The sequence below is a fragment of the Ornithorhynchus anatinus genome, chromosome 20 (assembly GCF_004115215.2).
Source record: "Ornithorhynchus anatinus isolate Pmale09 chromosome 20, mOrnAna1.pri.v4, whole genome shotgun sequence".
In the NCBI taxonomy this organism is placed as follows: domain Eukaryota; kingdom Metazoa; phylum Chordata; class Mammalia; order Monotremata; family Ornithorhynchidae; genus Ornithorhynchus; species Ornithorhynchus anatinus.
The window spans coordinates 4,910,602-4,937,234 of record NC_041747.1 but is presented as its reverse complement, the minus strand read 5'-3'; the positions used below and the strand labels follow the sequence as shown (position 1 = coordinate 4,937,234).

General features: G+C 39.4%; 1 protein-coding gene across 8 annotated transcripts in view; it reads right to left on the bottom strand.

Annotated features, from left to right (window-relative positions):
• Positions 1 to 26,633, bottom strand: part of NBEA (neurobeachin) — a 395,298-nt gene that overhangs the window by 169,908 nt on the left and 198,757 nt on the right. The gene's annotated exons all lie outside the window — the stretch shown is intronic.

The following is a 26,633-nucleotide window of genomic DNA, read 5'->3' as shown; positions in this document are numbered from 1 at the left end:
GTTACAGGATGCTTTAGAGACAGGCTGGGGATAATCCAATCTTGAGGCTCCTTCTCAGGGTAGAATCCACAGTATCTTTAATCCTGTCTCATTTTAATCTGTGGGTCTGATAATTTCAACTGCTGACATCTTGTTTCACAAACTATGAATCTATTTTTATATAAATCTATAAAGAAGATTAAAGGGATTTCAGACCACCAGGATTTTGAGACACTGAATAAAAGAAACAAATACTTTTGATTCCCTGAGTTTTCTAGACATTTTCTATCCATACTTTTGCCTTCCTGATTAATTTTTCTAACAGGTTTCCACTTTTCTACGCAGCTTTCAACACATACAGTCTACTTCCAAAGTTAACATCAAGGCAAAAGTATGAAATTGAGGCAGCATGAAAACTATCATGCAGGCAAATCACTTTTTTAATTAAATGCCATCACTTGTGTTTTTGTATAAAATGTATCACTGAAGCCATTTCCATAGGTGGAGAAAATTTATAATGACCACAATTTACATATCTTGACATTGGCAAACACTCCAGCTTCACTGTCATCAAAATTTCGTAGTCTGCCTCACTGTTCACTGGCCATGGACACTATCCTTTGATTTGTGAGGACTGGCTTTTTTGTTCCAAGCTCAGATACTGAACAGTTAACTGTTGTAGCACAGTTCTAGTCTTGCTTCCCATGGGTGGGCTGTAGTAAGGGCTCATTAAACCCAGTTGGTAGCCAAACTCTCCATCAGGTGGTTCTGATTTGCCTATTTGTAATTTGCCATTAAAGTAAAATCTCATGGGGCGCACAACTTCAGGAAACCAGATTTGACAAGAGCCGTGAAGTTACCAAATTCCAAGAGCCACAGTGCTTTGCCCCATAAAAAGCTATTTAAAATGCCAACTTTAGAAGGTTAATGTGGGAAATGAGCATAAAAGAAATACAAATTCTGACTCCTTTTTAGCAAGTGCTTTACAGACTTAATGTGAGACTCCTAATAGACTCAAATTGTGTTGGCCAAACAGCCCCATGTGATGAGAGGAATGAAACCAACAAAAACATAGAACATGGCACATTTAAAAAGGATGCTCTGAAACAAAATTGGACTGCTAGTTGCCCAGTAAACTCCTGTAGAATTCTGCCCTTGAGTTGATTACTTAAACTAACAGAAAGTGGGGAGTGGGGAGTGGGTTGGGAGGCCCTCTCCCACCTTTGGCACTTCCCAGGCCTCACAACATTGAGAGTATCTCTGTAGTAACAGCAACATGAAATGCTGAGAACAGACAGTGGAAGAACACGTGGGGGGGTGGGGATGGTGTGTGTCTTTGTGTGTTTTTCTGGACTGGGGGGGAGGTATGGAGTGAAGAACACTAGAGCAAAAAAGATGGAGTTGAAATCCTTGTTAAAAAGTTTTTATAATATGAAAGTTTGAGATATTGAGAAGATAAGTTCTTATTTCCTACTAAGTGATTTCACAGACATCGTCTTTTGCCTCCAAGAACTCGACTCCAAAGGACTGCAAGGTTTTATCATGTTCAACAATCTAAACATTCCCGCCAAGTTGGCTCACACAGTTCTCCTGCTCACTTTCAAATATATTAATCTAGCTGCCCTTTCTCATGGACCAACCTATTTGCTCCTTTTGTTATACCACCTATGCTGTCCTGGTGCCCTGCCTGGTACTGCAGGAGGGAGTGTCTCAAAAACACATCCAGGAAGAATGTGGAAGCTTGGTCACTGGAGAATGCTGACTGCATGGATCCCTTACATCATATATTGGCAAGTATCCTAAGTAAAGCTACAGATGTTCATTTGTTATTCTAATACAGCAGAATGTCAGTTATGCTAGTCTTTTCCTTCTCTCTCCCAGACTTTTTTCTTCTCCTCTCTGAATATACATTCTCCAAGCATTTGTAATCTGTGGTGTACTCTTGCTAGTGGTCCCTCAATTTTAGATTCTCTTCCTTTGTTTGGTCCAGGAGTTCAAGTGCTTCAGCCTTTAGGCCATCTAAGATGACATTCTTAAGCTTGTCCCATATTTAAATGGTACCTCTTACTGAAAAGTCATTAGCCTAGGGCCGTATTACATATTACAGGCAAGCAAACATGAGTCCATTTTCAATTTTAGTTTTCTTGAATAATTGGAGGCTTATTAATCAAAGTACCTGTAACTGGGAAATACTGCATCCAAAAAGAAGCTAGGGTAACAGCCTAGACAGAAAGTTGGGAGAAGTTTCCCTGGGAGAAGCAGCGTGGCTTTCCTGGGAGAAGCAGCGTGGCTCAGTGGAAAGAGCACGGGCTTTGGAGTCAGGGCTCATGAGTTCGAATCCCAGCTCTGCCACTTGTCGGCTGTGTGACTGTGGGCAAGTCACTTAACTTCTCTGTGCCTCAGTTCCCTCATCTGTAAAATGGGGATTAAGATTGTGAGCCCCACGTGGGACAACCTGATTCCCCTATGTCTACCCCAGCGCTTAGAACAGTGCTCGGCACATAGTAAGCGCTTAACAAATACCAACATTATTATTATTATTATTAAAGTTCTGTAGTATTTAACTTGCAATCAGAGAGATTTAAGAAAGAAAGAAACACCCAATGAAAAGAGCTATATTTATCCCCACTAAGCTTCTTTTGGTCAGGGACCATGTCTATCAACTCGAAAGTATTGTATTCTTGCGACGCTTTGGTACAATGCTCTGCCCACAGTAGGTATTCAATAAACATTTGATCCATCGAATGAGTATTGGAACAGGGTCCTGAGGAAGGTTATAGAATTCATTTCTCACTCGTTATGTTTTCGTCTTTTACACACACACACACGCTCACTCTTAATTAAACCCTAGTAGTCTCTGGCTTCTCAACTAAGGTTAATTTGAAAATAGCTAAAAGTGAGAAAATACAGTGAAAATATCTTTGGACCTGCAAGGCTTTTGATCAGCCCAGGCAAGTTCTGTACTTTCCAGTCACTTTTATCCTCCACTGTCTCCTAGTGACCCCCATCGCTCCTTCTGCTCCTCAAATCAGTTTATGCAAACACATATTCCTGCAGCCAATACAGTCTGAACTTCCCTCAAAACCTAAATATCCATGGGAAGCTTTTAAAAAAAAGTTTTAAAAATAGAAACCGGATTTCAGGCTCACTGCCTGAGCTCCTTCCACCTCTCTGTTCAAAAAGTGAAGTCAGGCAGTGGTCTAGATCTTTGCAGGGTGAGACCTGAGACTTTGTCCTTTCTCCATTCTCTCACTCCCCTCTTTAGGGCAAAGAAGAGTCAGTGCCCTTCCTCATCTTTCCTCTCCCAGCCAGAGGGAGAGTAATACTAAAGGGGGCCTTTGTCTTATTTGGAACTCCAGCGCAAAGTGGCCACTTGGAGGTACTGGGGCAGCAGACCCTGGAAAAGCAGCTAGAGTTTTCAACTGTTGTTCATTGTTCCTGGGTAAACACGTACTTCGCCTCTCTTTAAGAGTAAGGCTTTCCCACTGTGGGCTGTTTACCTCGATTTTAAGTTGTGAACTTTGTGAGGGCAGAGACCGTGTCATCACCAACAGAATCCATTGAATCTACTGGGTCTAAAATGCTCACTTATTTTTTTCCCCCAATGCTTAGTCCACAGCTTTACCCAGTACAGTCTTCTTAGTAAGTAACCATGTTGATAACAATGCCCGCTACCCCTGGTCATAAGAACTAATTTTTTAAGTTGGTTTCATACCATGACAGGAGAGGGACTTTACTTTTGTCATTATTCATAATAGAAAGGTGATTCGTTGCTGTGATAGAAATATTTACATCAATAATTTCTGAAATGATAAATAAAAAGGGTTTCTCCCCCTTAATTTGGACTAATAATAATAATAATAATAATGTTGGTATTTGTTAAGCGCTTACTATGTGCAGAACACTGTTCTAAGCGCTGGGGGAGAGACGGGGAATCAGGTTGTCCCACATGGGGCTCACAGTCATAATCCCCATTTTACAGATGAGGTAACTGAGGCCCAGAGAAGTTAAGTGACTTGCCCACACAAACAGCTGACAAGTGGCAGAGCCGGGATTTGAACTCATGACCTCTGACTCCAAAGCCCATGCTCTTTCCACTGAGCCACGCTGCTTCATAACTAAGAAAAAAATTAGGAAAAAGGCTAAACGTACACATTCCTAAACAAGTACAATTCCCACATCATATTGATTGCTCTGGAAGTGAAATATTTCTTTTGCAGAAATTTCACATCCATCCCCATTGATACCCGCCGAAATATCTTTTACCAATATCCTGCAGTACCTAGAAAAAACAGAACTGGGCCCTTAAGAAACTAAAATCTCTACAAGAAAGATAAATGTGAGGTAGGAAAACAGAATTAGTATATTCAGCCAGCAGTTGACCCATTTTTAAAAAGCACCACTTTATCTGTGCTCTTTTCCTCTACAAAATCCAATAAACTGCCATTATATTCCTTTTAAATGGTTCCATTACAAGGATTCTATAACAACAGACTAATCTCTTGATAATTATTATAAATGCCTGTAATCAAAGCAGGAACCATTTAAAATAAGGAGAAAGGCTGTTTTCTATCAAACTCATTGTAATTCTTTGACCTTTGGAGTATTCAGCTACATCATGCACTATCAACTATAACTGCAATGTAGCTTTCTACCCAATCTTGTTCAAATAAAAATTTTTAAAAGGCTCAAACTGATGCTCATTTGGATCAAGACATTTTAGGAGTTTTGGTTTCATGGCTTTGAACTCTGGGCAACATTTAAAATAAAACCATGCTCACAGGGAGACATACATCCAGAGAATTTCACTGGCAAATTATTTGATTTGGAATGCAATGCTCACTTTGGAAGAAAAAAAATAAAGGAGCAGCTATTTTAGCCATCATGCTCTATTTTGAGGAGCTGGGCCCAGCAACTGAAGCCTAAGGAAGTATTGTTTTCCTAAAAGACAGCATATTTCAACACAAAACTTGGTATTGTATTCACTTGAACAAACAATGATTTCCAGAGATCATTTAAGTAACTGAAGGCTGATAAAATTACGGGAAATGACTATATATGATCAGAATGGCTTTCATCTGCATTTTGTTAGACCAAGCATTGATTTCACTTTTCAGCTGTGAACAGCAAGAGGCCAGCTGTAGCCAGGAAGGGAGCAAACACTCAACTAGGGTCACAACAGAGGCTAAGTTGACAGAAAATTGAACACTTTTTAGGACTAAATCTCAGTGAAAGCTCTCCCCATTACAACTATTTAGAAATTCTGTGTGGCAGGTTCCCCATACTGCCAAAGAATAGTAGCCTTAATTTATGACAAATGAAATCTTTGGATTCTAGTGATGTGAATCAACAGAATTATGAGGAGAAAACAAACAAAGCAAGGAAAATATAAAATATACTGCCTTGAAGGCAGAAACAACTACAATTCTGCCTGGAATTCCCAGATGTGCTAGGAGGAAATTTATGACAGCACACTGAAAAGCAAGAATCCCATTGTGAAACCTTTCACATTTATTTAACTAAGCACAATCATTGAAAATGACCTTTATCCAAACCCTTCACAGCTGTCTTAAAATGATCTAAAACTATTGCCAGATATTCTTTAAATAACATTACTTATACAAAAAGTCATTACCCAGGGGCCATATTACAGTACTGGCAAATAAACACAAATCCATTTTCAACATGCTACAAAGTCTTAATGAAAAATTGATAACACATTGAACACCCCTTTCAAAAGATGACAAACAATACAAATCACCTTAATTTTTCAGAACCAGTAATAAATGTAGCATTTGCATGTTTATGGGGCCCGATTTGCCATTTAATGGATGGTAAGCTATTAAAAACAAAAATAATTGATATTGAATTTCTTTACATAAAAATTTAAAAATCTGTCAACATAGTCTGAGAAGCAAATATTTTTTGAAATAATTCAACTTGTTTTTCTCAAAGACGGCAAATTAACAGTGTGGTGAGCCATTTTATATATTAGTTACTGACTACACATGGTATAGACAAGCACACGCTTCAAAGATTTCTTTTTTGCCAGAATATGAGAATCGGATCACCTTAACCCATTGTTTCAACTTCAACACCCCAAAAGGGAAGGGCTTCTTGACATTCAAGAGCATTTGGTAGCCCCTAGTGAATAATTTTACTTGTAGACTGATAATACGGCAGTTTCCATGAGGGGAAATCAGGCACATTTGAAAAACACAAAAACAAAAAACCCCTACTCTATTAAGACGATGATTAGTCCTGTAAATCACGGCTTTCATATAAAGATGATTATGGTATCTCCTTGATGTTACGAGAAGTAGGAGAAGGGTACAGGAGGTTCATTTCACCACAAAGTAATTATGCTGAGCCAGAATGTTACCATTTATCATGGCTGAAAGATGACACTCACTGTTAGCCAAGGGAAACTGCTATGCCGCCATCCAGATCAATACGCATTGCATTTTTTTCTCTAGCAAAAAGTAATTATATAACAGAAAACTTCACAATCAATATCCACTCAAAGCTAACTTGAGGTTTGCTGTACAGGCGTGAAGGTATGACAGTGTCAGCTGCTGCCAAGGATAGCAATATTAAATCCAAATTAAGGTTGTAGTCGCTCACTGGTAATCAAAGCCTTCGGCGGTCCTATTTTCTAACATTCACTCTTTCGATATTGCTGTCGGCAGTAGGCTACATATAGCAAATAGTCATTTTGCCTCCTTATATCCAAAACAGTTAAAATCAATGCACTGGGATTTTTTTTTTTTTTTACAAAGCAAAAAAAATTAAACAAAAAGAAAAACCAAACTATGAGGTCACAAATCAATCTTCTTACTCCATGAAAAAGTAAAATATTTCCTGAGGCATTAGTTTCTGAAGCAGCACTTGAGATTTTGACCCTTTCTGAGCTTGTAGCTTCAGAAGTAAAGCAATTCATTTACCTGCAAAGCTAGGTTGAATTTTAAATTTATTTAACATTAGCATATTTTTGGTTTAAAGAAATATATACACTTAAATGCATTTGAAAACAATTTCTTACATAAACATTTAGGCTTAAGAAATTACTTGAAAATACATCAAAGTGTCACTTTTGACAACTGCTTTCAGGAAGGTAGAAGCTTAGCCTTATAAACTAATCTAATGCATCAGGAAAGGTGAAAGGGCATGGAAAAATCACTACTCGAGTGAAAAAAAAATTTTGACATCCAATTTTCAAGCTGATTTATCAGTGGAAAGCTAAAATTGATAGTTTGCCATTAGTTGGTAGCAGCCTGTCTAAGAAAGCTGTTACAAAACCTTTCGTTTTGATTTAGCCACATAGATCAATAGAAGCCTATACTGTTTCAATTTTAAAAATATTGATTTTCTGATATAACCTCAGTACATGAGCATTTATCACCAACTGTATTGAAAAAAAGGGTTCAAATTTATTTCATAAACTTTCGTTTTACTCAACAAAACATTAAGCAATCTAGCAGATTCAGGTTTTAGTCATTAGGCTACTAATCACTGTCAAGTTTTCTAAACAAGAATTTCACCCTTCACTCTAAAGTTCTGGTTGAATTTTTACTATGCTGCTGAATTCAGATAGTTATCTTTGTCAAAAATGAATTATCCGAGGAATTCTGGTATTTGCTAGTAAAGTCACTTTTCATTTCTACATGTCACAAATTCAAACTAGACATTGTATCTCTGGTTGTTTTTTTTTTTTAAAAAGTAGACTATACTGCCAATTAAGGGTGAATATTATGTCAACGTGCTAAACATTCACTAACTTCTCCCTGTGTACATATTAGAAAGGCAATAATAATTATACACTATGGACCAGAACCTTTTGCCTTAGGAAATTAATTTCAGTTCTAACTCACAACATTATACTCTGGGGCCTTGAAGAAGTTTGCAAGCATTTCAAAGGGTTTTCTGTGCAAGAGACCTCTTACTAAAATATTCTGAGCCAATGATACATTTCATGTAAACAGAAACTTTTCTCCATAAAGCTCAAAGCAAATTTTCCCTCTACAGAACTCAAAGCAAACCACAATATGAGAAGTCGGTCATTTGTGGAAAGAGAATCTTTACAGATTCAGTGGGCAGCAAAAGAAGTGGGTCAAGCAGGGGGCTGGGAGCTGGCGAGTTGATGGAGGGTGGGCAGTCACACAACCCCTGGGGAAAGCTAGAATCTGGTTCACTCCCACACCCCAACCTGCCCAAAGGCCCAGTGCAAAGGCCTGGTGCTTTCTCCTTTTGCCCACAGATGACGTTTCAAGCAGAATTGACCTGATGATACATTACCTCCACCCTGTGCAAATGTGGGCTTGCTAAAATTGATTGGGCTGTTTTTTTTTTCCTTCAGAATCAACCAATTATTTGTGTCCACTTTTACCAGATCTGCCTAATTTCCAAAAAATACATTCATCATAGTCCCAATTCACTTAACCTCTGTGTGTCTCAATTTCCTCATCTGTGAAATGGGAGTAAGAAGCGTGCTCTCCAAACCTCTCAGATTTGACCCACGGGGGAAAGAGACTGTCTGATGTCATTATCTTGTGGCATTGCTTAGCATAGGGCTTGGCACATAGTAAGTGTTGAGTAAATGCAATCATTAATAATAAAAATAATGAATGTTGCTTGTTAATTCTTTCAGTTTTTTTAATCAAACAAATGGATTAACAATGATGGCCACATCCTGTTGTGTAAGTAAATTCCTCTCACATTCCTTAATTTCAGATGTTGAGACACTATTGTTATTTCCACACTGCCATTTACACTTCTTTCTTCTCTTTTCTAGTCAGTCCAGTAGCAAAAGCAATTTCTCTTGCTTGGAATTTTGGCCACGGCTCTCATTTGATCAAAGCCCTGCCGTGACTCACTTCAGCTCCTTGGATCAGTTAGCCCTTTTTCTCTGCGTCCTGAAAGTTTTTTGTGGACCCTCCTAAATCGACTCCATCTCCCTTCTCATTAGTCAAGCGAATCAGCTTTTGGTCCTCGGGGCCTTAGTTTCCTATTCCATACTCAATAACGATACAGATAATTATACTACTACTAGTATTTGTTAAGCACTGTACTAAGTGCTGGGATAGGCACAGGACACATATACAGTATATGCAAATATTCTATTTATATTGATCTACTGAGGCCTGTTTACTTGTTTTGATGTCTGTCTACCCCCCCTAGGCTGTGAGCCCGCTGTTGGGTAGGTATTGTCTCTATTTGTTGCTGAATTGTACTTTACAAGTGCTTAGTACAGTGCTCTGCACACAGTTAAGCGCTCAATAAATACTACTATTGAATGAAATTGGAAATAGTCCCTGACCTACATGGGGCTACACAGGAGGGAGAACGGGTATTTAATCCCTATTTTAGAGATGAGGGAACTGAGGAACAGAGAAGTGACTTGTCCAAAGTCACCCAGCAGGCAAGGTGCAGAGCAGGGATCATAACCCAGATCCTCTAACTTCTAACTTTCTAACTTCTAACTTTCCAAGGGCCCATTCACTTTTCACACTGCACCTCTGTGCTGCTTCTCTCAATGTGCCAAGCACTGTAGCTTATTCAGTGCTGTTTTGATGCTTGGAACTGCTTCCCCTCTTTCACGCTTCAAATCATCTCCTCCCTTTCTCACTTGCCCTGCAAATGAAGGAAGCCTAAATCTCTGGCTATAAACTGCCCATTTCTACAGTGTTAACAGTGTTAACATCAAATCTATCATGTTTCAGAAAAAAAAGACACCCGGCAATGAACAGAAAGGAAAAACAGAAAATGAAAACTAACCACAACAAATGATCAATAAATGCTTGTGCAGTAATTAATGAACAATAATTGAACAATATATAAGACAGTGAGCCCCATTTGGGGTAGGGACAGGATCTGATCTAATTAACTTGTGCCTACCCTAGCCCTCAGTACAGTGCTTTGCGCATAGTATGAACTTAAATACCTCAATCATTATCATCATTATTAGTCCAGTATTCGAAGCTCCCATAGGGCAAAGATAATATATTTCTTCTGTACCATGTCTAGCACTTTGAAGATGCTCAAGAGGTCTAGGTCATAAACAAAAGTGTTTTTAAAATGTTAATAACAGACTACCAGCTTGCTTCTGAGGCAGTTCAAGATTTTAGGTTTAATTCCATAAAGAAAAGGATAAACTGTCCTTCTTAATAGTCTTCAGGTTTGAACTCGAGGAAATTTACTCCCTCTCTTGGTTCTGGTCACTGGCTTATGGATTTTTTTAGTTCTGGTAAAAAATACATGCATGTTTTTTGCAATCTCCAGGATGGATAATACAGTGCTTAGTAGAGTGCTTAGCACACAGCAAAGCACTCAATACCACTGATGAAGGATAAGAATCCAAAGAATCAGCAAGGTCTAATCCCAGTACTGTCAACTGCCTGCTGTGTGTCCTTGGGCAAGTCACTGAATTTCTCTGGGCCTCAGTTCTCTCATCTGTAAAATGGGGATTAAATACCTATTCTTCCTCCTACACACACTGTGAGCCCAATATGGAACAGGGATTGCATCCAATTTGTTTGGAAACATAGTAAGTGTTCTATAAACACCACAAAAAAATGAACTACCGAACACCACATTTTACATGGAGTTTTGAGGATAGGACACTATTAATTCTACTGTACTCTCCCAAGTGCTTAGTATAGTATTCTGGACAGAGTAAACTCTCAATTTGGACTACTGATTGATACCCGAAGTGGGGTATATGAAGTATTTTATCTCCTCACTTCTTCCAAACCTCACTTTTCCCTACTTCCATTAGCTGAAAAACAAGGATTTTTCTTTTGGACTTGAGTTTTTGGATAGCTGGGGAAGCATTGGAAAAGGAAATGGAAATGCTTCATTTAAATTGAGTCAACTCTCTCTCTCTCACTTTCTCTCATATCAAAAAACCCCTGAGCTAGAAGGATAAAGGAGTCCTAACAAATGGGAATCCTTGAGGATAGTTAAAAGAAGATGTGATTTTTCTGGAATCTGGTGTTCGAACCCTACAGAAAAACCTTGTTATGTCATCACTTATTCAGCACTGGATGATAAATATTCTGACTACTATTTAAGGCACCTCCTTTCCCCCCACTTATCCCTTTCACATATATTATCCAATAGTACTGTGTTGCTTGTTTCTTCTTCCCTAGTGGTCTGTGACCTCATTTTTACATTTAGGATGATATGGCAGGCATATATAATACATCTGTTATGGCTGTAGCATCCCTTTCTCATCAGTGTAACTTTACTACTGAACATCAAACTACCCTAGGGATCAAGAAGATAGATAGGAAATTAAAATACTAGGAAAATCAAACATAATATAAGAAAATCATATAGGGGTTGAAGTAGTAGCATTTATGGAGCAGCCACTTGGTGTGATGTGATGTGCTGGGTTAGGTACTGGGGATGTACATAATAATGAAGTGACATGTTTCCTGTCCACAAGGAACTTACATATTTATACTATCTAAATGACAATTTAAATTAACTTATATACGTTAAGTGCCATGGATGACATAAGTAAGATGATTTTACAGGGATTATAAAAACACTAGTTTAACCAGAATGCAGGTTCTTATTTATAGCTCTATTATTTTTTATCAGCTTGGGTAGAGCCTCTTCAGGTCCTCAGTTTATCCACATGTACAATAGAGATGATAATCGGGGAACCAGATTCTGCCAAAATATTTTTGGGTTCTCACTGAAACTTCTTTTATGCTATTTTCCACATTATCTATAGGGGAATTATCTACTTTCAGAATCATCCATTCCCCTTGCTTCTTTCCTTCTTACCTCCACATCATTTCATGATTCAATCAAATGTATTGAGCACATACTGTGTGCAGAGCACCGTACTAAGCACTTGGGAGAGTACAATATAACACTAACAGACATGTTCACTGTCCACATCGAGCTTACAGTCTAGAGGGGCACACAGAGACATTAATATAAATTACGGATATGTCAGTGCTGCGGGGCTGCTCGTTAACATTTCCCACAAAAGTGTAGTAGTTTAAAATGCTGTTCTCTGATCTTCATTTGTTGCTTTGTAAGGAGAAAAGGGGAATAGAATGTGGTTTAAAAGCTATGAAGGAGTAGATATATTTTGCCTGTCTAGACAGCTATGTACAGACAGATTGGATTCATTGAGAGTTTTAAGGCAGAAGGTGGCTTGGTATCTGAAAAAGGGTTGATTCCTCCAGGTGTATGGGAATATGGGGGAAAAGAAACCAAAAGCAGAGTTCCCTGATCATAACTAAAGAATCACAGTAGGGGGAAAGTGAATAAGGTGTGATTATGCCCCCAACCCTGCTGGTGGGGGGAGGGGGTAGAGACAATATGCAGTCTGGAGAGTCTAAGTGGAAGGTACTGGATTTAGTGAGTTGTAGAGGGGGTTAGGGGTTGACCACAGAAAAGACACTGGGCAAGAACTGTGACTTTTACATCTACATTTTGCATTAACTGGAAGGGTAGGAGGTAAAAATCAAAAGGATTAATAAGGAAAAGATTTCAGATGATCAGGATCTGGAAGGCATTTTCCTACTGTAATAAGATAAAGGAGTGAAGCCTGGTAATATTAAGGATGGTGAAGCATCACTGAGCATACAGTGAACTGAGTAATCTCAATAGTTACTTTTAAAACTTAAACCCTTCCATATTCGCATAAAAGTTTGGAAGCATGCAACATTTTTTTCCAATTGTTTTAATTCTAATCTTTGAAGTCTTTGAAATGAAAGGATTAGTATTTTAATAATAACTGTGGTACTTCTTAAGCATTTACTATGTGCCAAGCACAGGATCCCAAAGCTGAAGTAGTAAATACAATACAATCAGATCAGACACAGTTCCTGTCCTCATGGAATTTGGAGTCTGAGGAGTATGATTTTCTCCATTTCATAAAGAAAAACAAGAATTTCATGTTCAAATCTGTATTTGTTTTTCGAGAGCCGTACTTCACATTACAGAGATTTTTGGTGGAAAAATTTGAAATAAAAAGCCTCCCAGTGAAAATGTTTAACTACAAGCAGTGTAATTAATTCCTGCTAGATTAAAAATGCAGCAAACAACAGTCTAAAAAATTGTGAAGGTTCTTTCTCCAGAATGGCTGTAACATTCAAATGTAGCAGCTATATCAAGTAACAAATACCAGACAGTAACTTCATAATGCTTAAAGTCTTCATATTTTACAACAGCAGTATTAATGGAAAAGTTAATGTAGCATTGAATAACAGTGAGTTGCTCAGCTGCTTCTGTAAAACCTTTACATCATGGAAACAATGCATCATTTTTCTTTCACTACTGCTTTCATGACCAACAGCAAAAAAGTGATTGTCTCTACTTCCTAATGAATCTCAAAAACAGCATCTCATTAATGCATCTTAAAAAAAAGCAACATAAAAAGTCTCTAAAAATCCAAATACTTAACTGCTTTGAACAGAAGAATCAACCGGCTACACATATAACTACCCAACTCACTGTAAAAATGAGGAACAAGATTTGGAGTGAATGCTGAAATGTCATTCTTTCACTAACTGGATTTTCTTGCTTCTCTGTGTACTCAGTTCTCCTGTAATGCAGGACTGCGCTCCCACACACCCCCACGGTAAGAAAAGCTCACACTCTGGTACTCACCCGGTCTCTGCCGCCTCATCACTAAGTACGTAGACAGCTGTATGTCGACAGAAGACACTGGCTCATTCTGACATCAGGTGCTAACCAAAACACTCGTGAAAACATGCATTCTGCCAGAACTGAGTGTATATACAAAGGGAGCTGTTGCTGACTGGGTCACCACCTACAAGATCTGTGATTGGCTGAGAAATGCCTCTCAAGTGGTATAACTGTCTGTTCAAGTTAAGACCCTAAGACCGGGTCAAAAAAGTTACTCTTGGCCCCGGATCCTCAGCAGCACGTATTTAAACATCTCTAGAATATCCATGGAAGGCGACAGTGTTGCCACAGGGGTCACCACCTACAGACACTAGCTCAAAAGGTGGCACCCACCCAGCAACTTCTGTGGTGGTCCAACAGTGTGGTGGAACTCGCCCTTCCATGGACAGCTGGACAACAACTGTTACAGCAACTTCTGTGGTGGTCCAACAGTGTGGTGGAACTCGCCCTTCCATGGACAGCTGGACAACAACTGTTACAGTCGCATGCCACATCTCACCTTATAACCATACCTGCTTCTAGGGCATTTCTTCCAATTGCTTTGGGAAACAGATATCAATCATATTCACTGAGCGCTTACCCTATGCGGAGCACTGTAGTAAGCACTTGGGAGAGTACATCCTAACCGATTTGGTAGGCCTGTTCCCTGCCTACAACAAGCTTACAGTCTAGAGGGGGAGACAGACATTAATAAAACTAAATAAAAGCATTAAAGATATAAGTGAAAGACATGGTCCCTTACCCTTAAAAGCTGTAGCAGTGGAGACAACAGACAATATATTACTTGTTACACAGTAAGTGCTTAATGAATATCACAGATATTACCTCCTCTAGACAGTGAGCTCTTTACAGGCAGGGAACACCTGCCATTTCTGTCGAAACGTACTCTCCCAAGCGCTTAGTACAGTGCTCTGCAAACAGTAAGCCCTTAATACCACTGACTGATGGAATTATTATTACATACATAAGTACTGCAGAAAGAGACACGGACATAAGACAGAAAACTGACCTAAACCAATAAATAAAATGCACAGACAACAAACAGACAACTAGACATAGATACAGAAGCTAAGGTGGCTGAAGGGCTGGCATGATCAGGGAGGGAGGGATGAAAGGAGAAAGTGGCAATAAAAGACACATAGGAGACAAGAGAGAGGTGGGTCAGAGACAGACAACTGGAAAAATACACAGGTAGATAGGTTACGTGACACAGGAAGAGAAAGAAAAAAGCTACACAAGGACTGAGGAGTATAGTGAGAGAAGACCGGGGGAAGACATGAAAAATGACAGTTCTATTAATAAGAATGAAGATAAAGAAAAATTATAAAAAAGGAAAATGGGAAAACTACTTTAATTTTTATGCAGAAGAAGCACGACTACTTTCATTAGCATGATTAAAGATAGTTTCAGCTTAAGCTACGTAAACTCAACTACAATAGACGAAGCCTCAGCACTCAGAACAGTGCTTGGCACATAGTAAGCGCTTAACAGATACCATCATTATTATGTCCATATCCTTATGTTCCGCTGTTTTCCTGGTCTGTCATTTATTTTAATGGCTGGCTCTCTCTTGAGATGCTAAGCGACTCTGTGGGCAGGGGTCGTGTCTAGAATTTTTCACGCTGATCTCTCCCAAGAGCTTAGTACAGTGCTCTGCATATAGTAAGCTCTCAATACATTCCACTGACTGATTGATTGACCTAGAAAAGCTTCCACTACTGAATATTCTATCCCTATGCCACCACATTCTTTGTAGAAAATATATTTAATTAATGTTTTCCCTGTCCTCGAAGATGGAAAGAATGAGGTAAAGCATAATGAAAGCCATACACAAACATCATAAAAATGCCAGAGTCAAGAATCTAGAGCAGTAAAGACTGAGATTTTTAATAAGCTTATCAGTTTACTTTCTTCAAAACTGATTCTTTGAGAAACTCTTCTCCATTAGGTTCAAGGAAATAACGGGCAAAACAAGAGCTGCTATGGTTTCATTGTTTTGAAGTGAACCTGGCCGGTTACTGCCCCCTTCTTGGCACTGACAGGTTTCCCCAACTGATATCCAAGATGAAAAGCCCTTATGTGAGAGGCAGCATTAAAGGGTTGAAATTAAACCTACAAAATAAAAATGCTTTACAAATGGTAATTCACTCAATCTTGCTACAGAGGAGCAGAAACAGCAAATAGAGGGATCTGGTCAAAAATTATTTCTTCCTAACGGATGAAAAGTACCTTGGACAGCTTTCTAAACAGGCCGGTGAGAGATTTTCAGGGAGAGGGCAGAGAAAACTACACAATCTAAGATGTAAAGGGGCTGGTTTTGCCTACAACCTCCCAGAAGCTACAGGACATTCTGGGAGAGGTTTGATGATGAAGATGATAGTATTGATTAGGTGCTTATTACAAGCCAGGCACTATATTAAGCGTGGGAGTAGATACAAGGAAATCAGGTTGGACACAGTCCCTGTCCCCCATGGGGCTCACAGTCTTAATCCCCATTTTACAGATGAACTAACAGGCACAGAGAAGTGAAGCGACTTGCCCAAGGTCACACAACAGACCAGTGGAGAGGTCAGGATACAAGATACCATTTCATTCCCAATCTGTGCATGGTATTTTCCCATGTAAACTGCTTAACTGACACTTGGCTCACTGATTTCAGTGATTTTCAGTAGAAGGAAATGACCTTTTATGAAGAAGCAATGTTTTCTTTGAAAGAAAACATTTTGTGACAACAAAGCCCACAAGGATGGATTTCATTTGCAGGTTTCTCGGAAAATCTAGACAGCCACCTCTTTCTTAGCCACAGCACCATGAAAACCTCTAAAAATGGAAGAAAATATATGTCTCTGCAGAGTTGTTCATACTTGAAATAGCTGAATTTATTTATTGACATGTAGCAATCTTAAACAGGGATTTTAACCATATGGATGTAGTGGCCTAAGGTTATATCAGTAAGGAAAGGTGATATGATTTTGTTTTCTGGGCACACAAGACATCATTAGATTAGATTTCTTGCCTGACCAGTCTCTGCCTCTAGAGTTCACCATGAAATGGTTTCCACGAAGATGCTGTTGAGATCGCCACACAAATGCCTTCCCTTTTAAACTTTCAATATCACCTGGAACTTTATTCAACAACATTCAAAGTATCTATTCATCAAAAAACTTTCTAGTTATTAATTTGTGATAAAAGAAACTGTAAATCTTAGGCATAGCAATTAAGTCATTTAGCTGTCATGTGATTTGTGTTAAACAAGCAGAAATGAATATTCTTATTGGCAGAATGATTAGCAGCAGCTAAAGAAATTCTTCAGGTCTAAAAACCGATGGAAGACCAATTTAACTTTTTAAATCCCATTTTCAATGTACACCTATTGCTTGAGCAGATGGGAAAACTAATAATGCTAATCTTTTCAGTTGCTTAAAAAAAACCTGCAATTGGGTATGGGGTGGATTCAGCCCAGCTAATGGACAGAAGCTCTTGAAGTAATGTTCAAGGAAAACAGGAGTCAAAATCACAGAATGTAGGTCTCAACGGTCCTATGATGTGCAGATAAGCATTTAATATTTTTCTTTTGTGGAACAGCTGAAGGATTTAGCCTCATTTTCCTAGAAAAAGTCTGAAGGCAAATGAAGATCTGAGTTTTCAGAAAAAAAATAAATTTTCCAAAGTGAGAACATGAAAGAGATTCCTGGAAGCCATTTCGATAAGCTCATGCAGTATAATAAAAAAGGAAAATAAAAATAAATTATGTTAAAATATTCAGGTGGTAAAAGAGGCGTAATTTTTTTTATATAATCAATCTCACATACAGACACATTTTAAATAATACTTATCTGTACAAGGAGCATGCAATTTATTCAGAATTAAAACAATTTGCTCCTTAATAATATGACGGATTATGTATTGTTAAGTTAAAGTGATGTTAAAATGCTTTTGTAATATTGAAAGTTTATGCCATGTTTGCTGCATAAGATAGTTAACTCCTGAAGCCGAAACAATCATTAGCTTCTGATGTTCATCTGTTTTATTGAACTACCCGCAGGGAGCTTTATGGGAGTACTATCATGTCAAGGTCACAGGATTAAGTGAGCAGTGATGACAGTAAACAAGCCATTTCTGGATATTCCAAAGGGTTTTACTCAGTTACTTAAAATGCCATAAACATAAATAGTCTTCTATCTCCACAATGCATCCATGACAGATGACTTCAAAATACAGCACTCTGGGGCAATGGAGCTTTACAGCCTAACCAACAGCCCCCTTTATTATTGACAAAGGATAGCTACAAGACTGGAGACCACAAATATCAAGAGATCCCCTCCTTGCCTAATTCATTAGCATATTTATCTTGGACACCTAAAAAGTCGAGGGTTTCTTGTATTGTGAAATTATTTCTTTTCTGTAGAACAGCTACTAATCCAAGTTTGATGTGCTTGCAAACAACTGAACACCTGTTCAGAGGAAGAAATCGCTGCTATGCTAGAGCTCATCCAAACAAGAAGATCACTTAACTCTACCACATTTTAAAATCTAAGAAGCAAAATTGATGCCACACACTATTTGGGTGAGGGTAAACAGATATAAAACAAAAATCCCTCAATCCAAAAGGCAAGGTCAAAAAAACCCAGCCACATCAAAAGAGCCTGGAGATTTCCACGCTAGCCTAATAACGCAGCATCTCCAATGATTCCGACACAAATGCCTTAGATAAGTCTGCCAAAAAGCCAGATGTTGCTGCTTAAAGGATATTTTCTCCCGCTTAGTATATGGATCTTGTAATTAGCATCCAAATAAAGAAGGAATGATAGAATGCGATAGTGTTTCTACAACCCCAGGCACTTGATAGGATTGATGACAATTCTTAAGCTTTTTACCATTTTATGAGCTAAATAGCAGTGAGGCTAATGTGGTGATCAAAAGAACCCCTCATTTCTAAACCTAGAAAAATAAAAACATTTCTAGATAAATGCAAACAGAAAGAGGAGATGACAACCACTATGAAGCTTCCTATTTAGGTCTTTTTTACTGTATCCTTTTCATTCTCTGTAATATAGTAGTGCTCTAGCTGCACTTATTAAATACTTTATCAAAAAAATCAACGATATTTATTGAGCACTTACTGTACTGCAGAGCACTGAACTAAGCTGTTGAGAGAGCATTATACAATAGAATTGGTAGAATGCAATCTGCCCTCAAGGAGCTTAAAATCTATCAAGGGAGATGGACATTAAAATAAATAAATTAGGGGAAGCAGCTGTGTATATGTACAAAAGTATTACGGGACTGGGGTGAGATGTCCAGGTGTTTTTGGGGCACAGATCTAAGTGTATTTGGGATGCACAGGGAGGACAAATTGGGTGGGGAAATGAGAGGTTACTCAGGCAAGGCTTCCTGGAGGAGATAGAATTTTAGTAGGGCACTCAATATGGAGAGAAGTAGTGGTCTTTCAAATATGCAGGGGAAGGGAGTTCCTAGGCCAGAGGGAGGATGTGAGCAGGGAACTGGTCGATGTCAAGAGAGATGAAGTCGAGGTACAATAAACAGGTTGGTGTCAGAAGCGTGAAGTGAAGGCTGGGTTGCACCTGGCTGCAGTTTCTAATCCCATTCTCCACCCCTCCTCCAGATTGCTCTGAATCTCAGATAGTCATTTATAGTTTTAGTATGGTGTCATATAGCTAAGTGACTCCTATCTCGTGAAGCTTCTGCTTCCAAGCCCAACATTGGTTATGGTTATAGAATGTAGATGGTAGTTAATTAATTTCCCTGTCACAGTGCCCAGCAGATGAGAGAGCAGCAAAGCTTGTAGAAAGAGTACAGGCCTGGAATGCAGAGGATCTAACTTCATATCCTGGCTCTGTCACTTGCCTGCTGAGTGACCTTAGGCAAGTCACTTCACTTTTCTGTGTGTCAATTTCCTCAACTGTAAAATGGAGATTCAATATACATTCCTTCATTCAGTAGTATTTATTGAGAGCTTACTATGTGCAGAGCACTGTACTAAGCACTTGGAATGTACAATTTGGCAACAGATAGAGACAATCCCTGCCCAATGACAGGCTCACAGTCTAAACAGGGGAACATCTGTTCTCCCTCCTATTTAAGACCATAAGCCTCATGTGGGAAAGGGACTGTGTCAGATCTGATTTTTCTGCATCTATTCCAGCACTTAGAACAGTGCTTGACACATAGTAAGTGCTTAACCAACACCATAATTATTACTATTATGCTCTGGTTGCCAGAATGTAGGAAAGAACAACAAGGAAAATAGGTACACAGAAGGACAATGGTCATGAAGCAGTTTCCGTGTCAAAAGGTAAGAGTATTGGAAAGATAAGAATATCCAACCTGGAAAGAAAAAGGTTGAGAGGGAACATGCTCTGAGTCTATTACATGTGAAGGGTGTGTCAAGGCAAATGCAAAACTGCGCTTCGCTGAATCCCTTCATAACACTGAAGCTTGAAAGTGGTAGGTAGGTTCAAGACAATTTCCACAGGGGATAGTGCACATGTGGAATTCATTAGCACAGGAAGTAGTGAAGACAGAAAATATCAATAGGTTCAAGAAAGATTTAGATCATCCAGAAATCCTAGGCCCAGAATGGTAACCTGGAGAGAAACTGCAGGGATGTTACAAAGCACATCACTGTCCAGGAGCACAGATATCAAAGACGAAAACTACTACGACTACTAATGATAATAATATTTACTAAGTACTCTATGCCAAGCAGTATTTTAAATGCTGGGGTTCAGATACAGGATAATCAGACTGGACACTGAATAGAAGGGGACCTAGAATTGAGCCTTAAGGCACTTCTGCCAAAGGGTGGGAGGTAGATGAGAAGCCAGCAAAAGAGACTGAGAAGGAGCAGTCAGACATATAGGAGGCAAACTAAGAGACTCTAAGGTGAATCCAAGGTTGTATAAAGTTTCAAGGAAAAGGGAGGTGGTCTACAGTGTCAAAGGCGGTTGAGAGGTCAAGGTGAATGGCCAAAACATTCTCTGTTGGGCCTCTCTTCTTTCAAAATGGTGCTGTACCCTAATATGTGGTGACCCTGGGTGTAATAATACTTGTCCTCTACCAAGTCCATAGGGAAGTTATGAGGCTAAGTGAACATGGAGCACTCTGAGGTCTTCGAAAGAATGTAGAAATATAAATTTAAGTTAGTGAATTATTAATGGCATTATTAGACACCAGAGCACTTAAAAACGATCAGTGGGATGTCAGATACTTGGCCTTCTTGACCTAAAATGTGGAGCATCCACTTGTAATTGCCTTTTTGGGCGAGTTCCAGGGGACAGACCTCTGAATCAGCAGCATCCCTTCTCCACCCAGGCCACAAGGAGAGCGGCTGACAAGGGACCCAGGGAGACCAGAACTGGCTGCTCACACCATCACTCCTACTTCTCCCCTACTTTCTTTGGTGACACGTTTGGCAGCGTGGTGGCAGCAGTGATCTCACTGGGGACAGCCTCAATCCTGCAATAGCCCTCCCCTAGCACCTACTGGTAAGTTCCTTCATCTCTCCCTTTGAAAATAGGCTCTCGGTATAGAAACTGTGGCGGTACCCAGTGCACTCGTCGTTCTCATCAACTGGGACTTGGTAGTTACATTAATAAAAGAAAACCAAACCTCTCTGATTCCAACCTATAAGTCCCGTGATTTCCCCTTCATTCACTGCCTTACCAATTACCTTTGCCACCTGGTTTATACATTGTTGAAATATTTTGCACTGTTTATTGGATGTACTTGATAAATATATCATTTTTGATATTTTATAGACATGTTCAGCTCCTAAAGGAAAGGGACATGCCTAGCTCCTTTTGGAGGGCATCTAGCAAAACGCCTCAAGCAGCGTAAAGTCAATAAAATGTCTGATGTTGGTAATGCTTTCAGGGTCATATTTATGTCACTTGCAAATTTTTTTCCTCATGTGAGAATTACTTGTATATTAACATTTTAACCAGTCATTTTATTTTTTTCTGCAAAATTTTCCATCTGTGTTAAATTATTCCAGAGTATCTGATATTTTTAGTGCTAGCTTCTCTCAACAGAATTTCCGTTTCTGAAAAGCAAGGATTTGGGAGGGCTATTTTTAATCAAATTGTCACATCAGGTGGTTGCTGTGGTGTTTATTCTAATTGTAAGTCTCTGAGACCAAAAGCATGAACTGAATTCGTGGCTCAGTGGCAAGAGCCCAGGCTTAGGAGTTGAGGTCATGGGTTCAAATCCCAGCTCTGCTACTTGTCAGCTGGGGGACGTTGGGCAAGTCACTTCACTTCTCTGGGCCTCGGTTCCCTCGTCTGGAAAATGGGGATGAAGACTGAGCCCCATGTGGAACAACCTGATTACCTTGGGTCTACTCCAGCGCTCATAACAGTACTCGACACATAGTAAGTGCTTAACAAATGCCAACACTATTATTATTAAATACGCCATCATTGACCTGTTTTGAATAGGTCCTTCCATTCAACTGGACTTCCCAGCTTAAGATCTCTAAATTGACTTCCCATTATACTTCATAATAATGCTCAAGGGCTTTTCAGCACATAAGCACTTAACACCAATCCCGACACTTGAGTGTATATGTTTATTCAAATGAACATTAAATTATTTACCTTGACTACTCTACTTGCAAATACTTTTAGGTCTGCTTAGCCCAAAAGAGTGTAAGCTCCTGGCGGAGTCACTTCTTGGCTTGGAGCTTTCCAAAAGGTTAGATCAGTGGATTGCATCCAGTGGACATCCAAATATTACTATCACTGGCTCTGACCAATATATTTGTTTGCTCTTTTGTCCGAATATGACTCATTGTGTCACTGAGGACAGAATCAGCGAGCTCTTTAGTCTATCCACCGGTCATCAGCAACTACTCCCCCGAATATGGGATTTAGGTCCAGTTCCTATGTGAAGTCCTCCATCTTACCAACACTTAAAACTAAGCTGAAGCTATAACCCTGCAGCATTTGAAAAACCCTGTAGAATGCAATTTCCATTGTAGAACATCTATCTTTCCCCATAAAGCATGTTATTTTAACCTATGCCCTAACTGGTAGAAGTAGGCGTCCAAATTCAAAACAAATTTTAAAAAGCAATTCGTCAAGTCCTTTAACAAATAAGATCGGGTCAAATCTGATCCTTTCCTGTTCTCGGGGAAGGGCTGAAACATAAGCGTTGTAGCTTCCCGACCTGAAACTGACCTGCACAACTGTCTCTGAGTGGAAATGGACGAGGCAATTTGAGCCATAACTTACTTACATCTGATATTGTTAATTCAATAACCATCCAGTCTATGGCTCTGTAGTCGGCTGGGTAGGGAGGGGCTCAGGGTAGGGTGGCTCTCCCAGAGGGGGAGACAGCTACTCCCTATGGGATTGACTTTCCAGCAGGAAATTGATGAAAGCATCCAGGTGGGTGTCCTTGCTTCTGGTACTATGAAGGTTACTTCCAATCTCTCAGTAATATTCACTGAGCCCCTACTCTCTCCAGAGCACTGTTCTAAGCATTTTGTAGGGTACGACAGAGTTAGAAGATTTGATATCTGCCCACTAGAGTTTACAATCTATCGGGGGTGGTGGTGCAGGGGGTGACAGATGCTACAATAAATGACAGATAGGAGAAAGGAATGGAACGTAAAGATGAGTGCTATGGGGTGGTCTGGGCATCATCCAAGTGCTGAAGAGGAAGTTGTGAGAGAGTAGAGGGTGTGGCCACTGGTGAATTCACACCTGGTCACCTCTACCCCAAGCCCAGCCTTCATCAATTGGTAGATCAGCAAGCATAATTTGGGAAGTGTCCAAAAGCCCATGAAGGGTGACCATCCATTCTGCTTTCTTCAGAAGTTTCTAGGGCCAGTGCATTTTCTGTTTCCTTCCTGTCCACAAATTCTACACCAGGCTCTTAATAAATGTTCATACTAATAGTTCCAGTTTCCTCTGCCAATGTTCTGATTGTTATTTTCTGCCAATAAGCAAATGTACCACAATTAAGCATCAATTCTTAATGGTTTTACCTTTTCAAAAGGAAAAAACCACAATCTGAATATCTCTCCCTAATGGTTTCTTCTGTGATGGTGTAATGAATGGATCAAACCAAACTTGGAGGAAGCCCATTAAACACAAGTCATGCAAATGAACTAAAGTGCTATGAAACTTTCTATTTGGTCTGGGGCCTACTAATGAGGCATGATCTAATTTACACACTAATTTCTTTTAAATAGCTTATTGTAAATTACTTAAGCAGTGTGGAACTATAAACTAAAATGCCAAAATAACTAATAGATATTACTCTATAACTAGACCATATCATATTTTCAGCATTCCATTAAAACCTGAAATACTTTTTATTACTTTTTTTAGATTTATAAAATGGCACCTTTTTCTAAATAGCCTCAGGGCACAACTAAAAGCCAATAACATTAATTCAAATACTAAACTACATAAAAACAGCAGCCTTGGGATTAAAAGTGAAAGCATAAACCCATTAAAAAAAAAAACAACTTTGCAATCCCATCTGAGGCAGGGCAAGTTAAAGAGGGCTTGCATCATGAGTTGTAGCTAAACCATCTACCAGGTTATATCTGTAATTTATTTATTTATATTAATGTTTGACTCCCCCTCTAGACTGTAAGCTTGTTGTGGGCAGGGAATGTATCTGTTTACTGTTATATTGTACTCTCCCGAGTGCTTAGTACAGTGCTTTGAACACAATAAATGCTCAGTAAATATGAATGAATTAATGATGGGGAATTCTAAGGGTAATCCTTTTTTGTTGATATCGGGTGTAAATTTGGGAGCTGAAAACAAAAATTCCTCAGGGGATTTGAACTTCTTAACGGGACCAGGATGCTAGGTTGAGTAGGGACTGCCGACATGGCACCTGACACAGAGAATGGTTTGGAGCAGATCCTTCATACGCACCGCCCAAATGAGGGTTTGAGTTAGGAGCACGAGATCTGTGTGATTCTAGTCCCACAGGTGTGAACAAGGAGGATGTTGGGAGGGGAAGAGGGAGGAAAGGGGAGATAACAGTGAAAGCCCCATTCTCTTATACCACCTTAGATTTGTTTTTATTTTTACCAGAGGCGTCAATGTTATCTCATTTTTATTCTGATCACCTCCTTGAGAGTTATTATTATTCATCCATTTGACATGTGAGGGAACTGAGGCCCAGAGAGGCTAAGTGAATCACTTAAGGCCATTCATCAGCCTACTGGCCAAGATGGAGCTAGAAACTCAATCTCGGTCTCCTGGCTCCCAGTAACAAGCTCCTACTACTAAGAAATACTGATTCATGAAGGGAGCTTTAAGATTATGAAGGGATAAAACAACTATTTGATTTTTCAGAGAGAAGGGAGAGGACTCAGTCTTCTACCACCAAAGTCGGGTCAATTAGGCTATCTCAGTTGGGCCTGAGTTATTGTGAACCACAGCAGCACTACCAGAACCTCTAATCAGGTGTAACCTCTCAACTTCTAAGGTATCCAGCATCCAAATCCGGGAGAAATATTTTTAGAGCAAAGTCTAAGATTGAAGTCAGAAGTAAATTTGAAGATATCGTGTGTGGTCCGGTTTTAAATGCTCATTAGTGACTGAGTCCCACCTGATCATCCAAGTTAGTTGATATTCAACACATACAGAAATCGACCTTGGAAGTTGCAAAGTAAGTGAATGGGGTAAGGCCTAGCTTCAAAGAAGAAAGTTCAATCCTCATGTTAACTCCAAGGAAAAAAAAAATTATCTTAACTTTTAACTGCAGGAGTGGGAGATTTTGTTATCGTTATTGGATGTTTCCTCTTTGCCTATGTGCATCACCATCATCTTGCCTGCTTTGAAACTTCAACTAATTTGCCCTAATCCAACCATCAGCTCTGCCAGATTCAGAATAAAATGCAAGACAGGACTCTGGATGGTGCAGACCTGAAAAAACTGTGCCCCAAAAGTTTCACTATTTCTAATATTGGCCTAGCTGAATAGGAAGGAAAATACACTATGTTCCAAAATCACATCCAAGAGAAAACCTCTGCAGTGGGTCAAAAGCTCAGTTTTGCTTTCTATGGCCTTGGAAGGAAAGGGTGTTGAATCCCATCAATCATATTTTCTCAACGGCGAGATGAAAAGCTTCCACAAAACTCTAAACAACATCTTCCTATTGCCAGTAAAGATTATAATCATATACACCTGTACAGACCTTTTAAAAATACTCCGAACAGCTCAAAGGCTCTGGAAAGAATTATATCTACTGTCTCATAGTCTCTAGGGCCTTGGGGTTATAACTGGAAAAAGATAGGCATCTAATATTTCATCCTACTCTAAGATGGAAACAAAATTCACAGATATTTAGGCTAGTAGTTTTTAAGTCAGTCAGCAAAATCTGAGAACCCCATGTGTGTGCAATGGATTAGTCATATCAAGAATCATTAAGATAGAAATGCTCATACTGTGGAATTCAGCTCCATGGGACAAAAAAATAGGTCGCAACAGTCTTCATCCTTGTTGGTAAAGACCCTGTTTCCTAGCTCAATGACACTGACCTAGCACCATCGTGCCAAGTTCAAGGACCATCAACTCAGAGGTTTAGGGGAAAAGAGCTTGCAAGTATGAGAACCTACCCAAAAAGCCCTTGAAATCATCAGGAGAGGTGGTCACCTTCTAGGGGCCCTGCTGAACAAGGGAAAGTCCTCTCATTAGAACCCTACTCTGGAAGGAACCAATAGCAAAATGAAAGTCACCCTCAGAAGAGTCGGGGGAAACCTACTTTCATTGGGGAAAACAGGAGGACTTGAATGTCTTAAGAACAGAGGCTGCTATATCAGGAAAGTTCTCCGTCAGAATAAAAGGATCCTGCCTGGGTGCAGAGAACATAACAAAGGACAGACTGAGACACTAACTCTGGGGACCTGGGTTGTCTGCGTAAATCAATTAGACTAGTTTGTAGTGTGAGGGGGGACTTGGGACTCTGTGACTGTGCTTCTCCCCATAAAA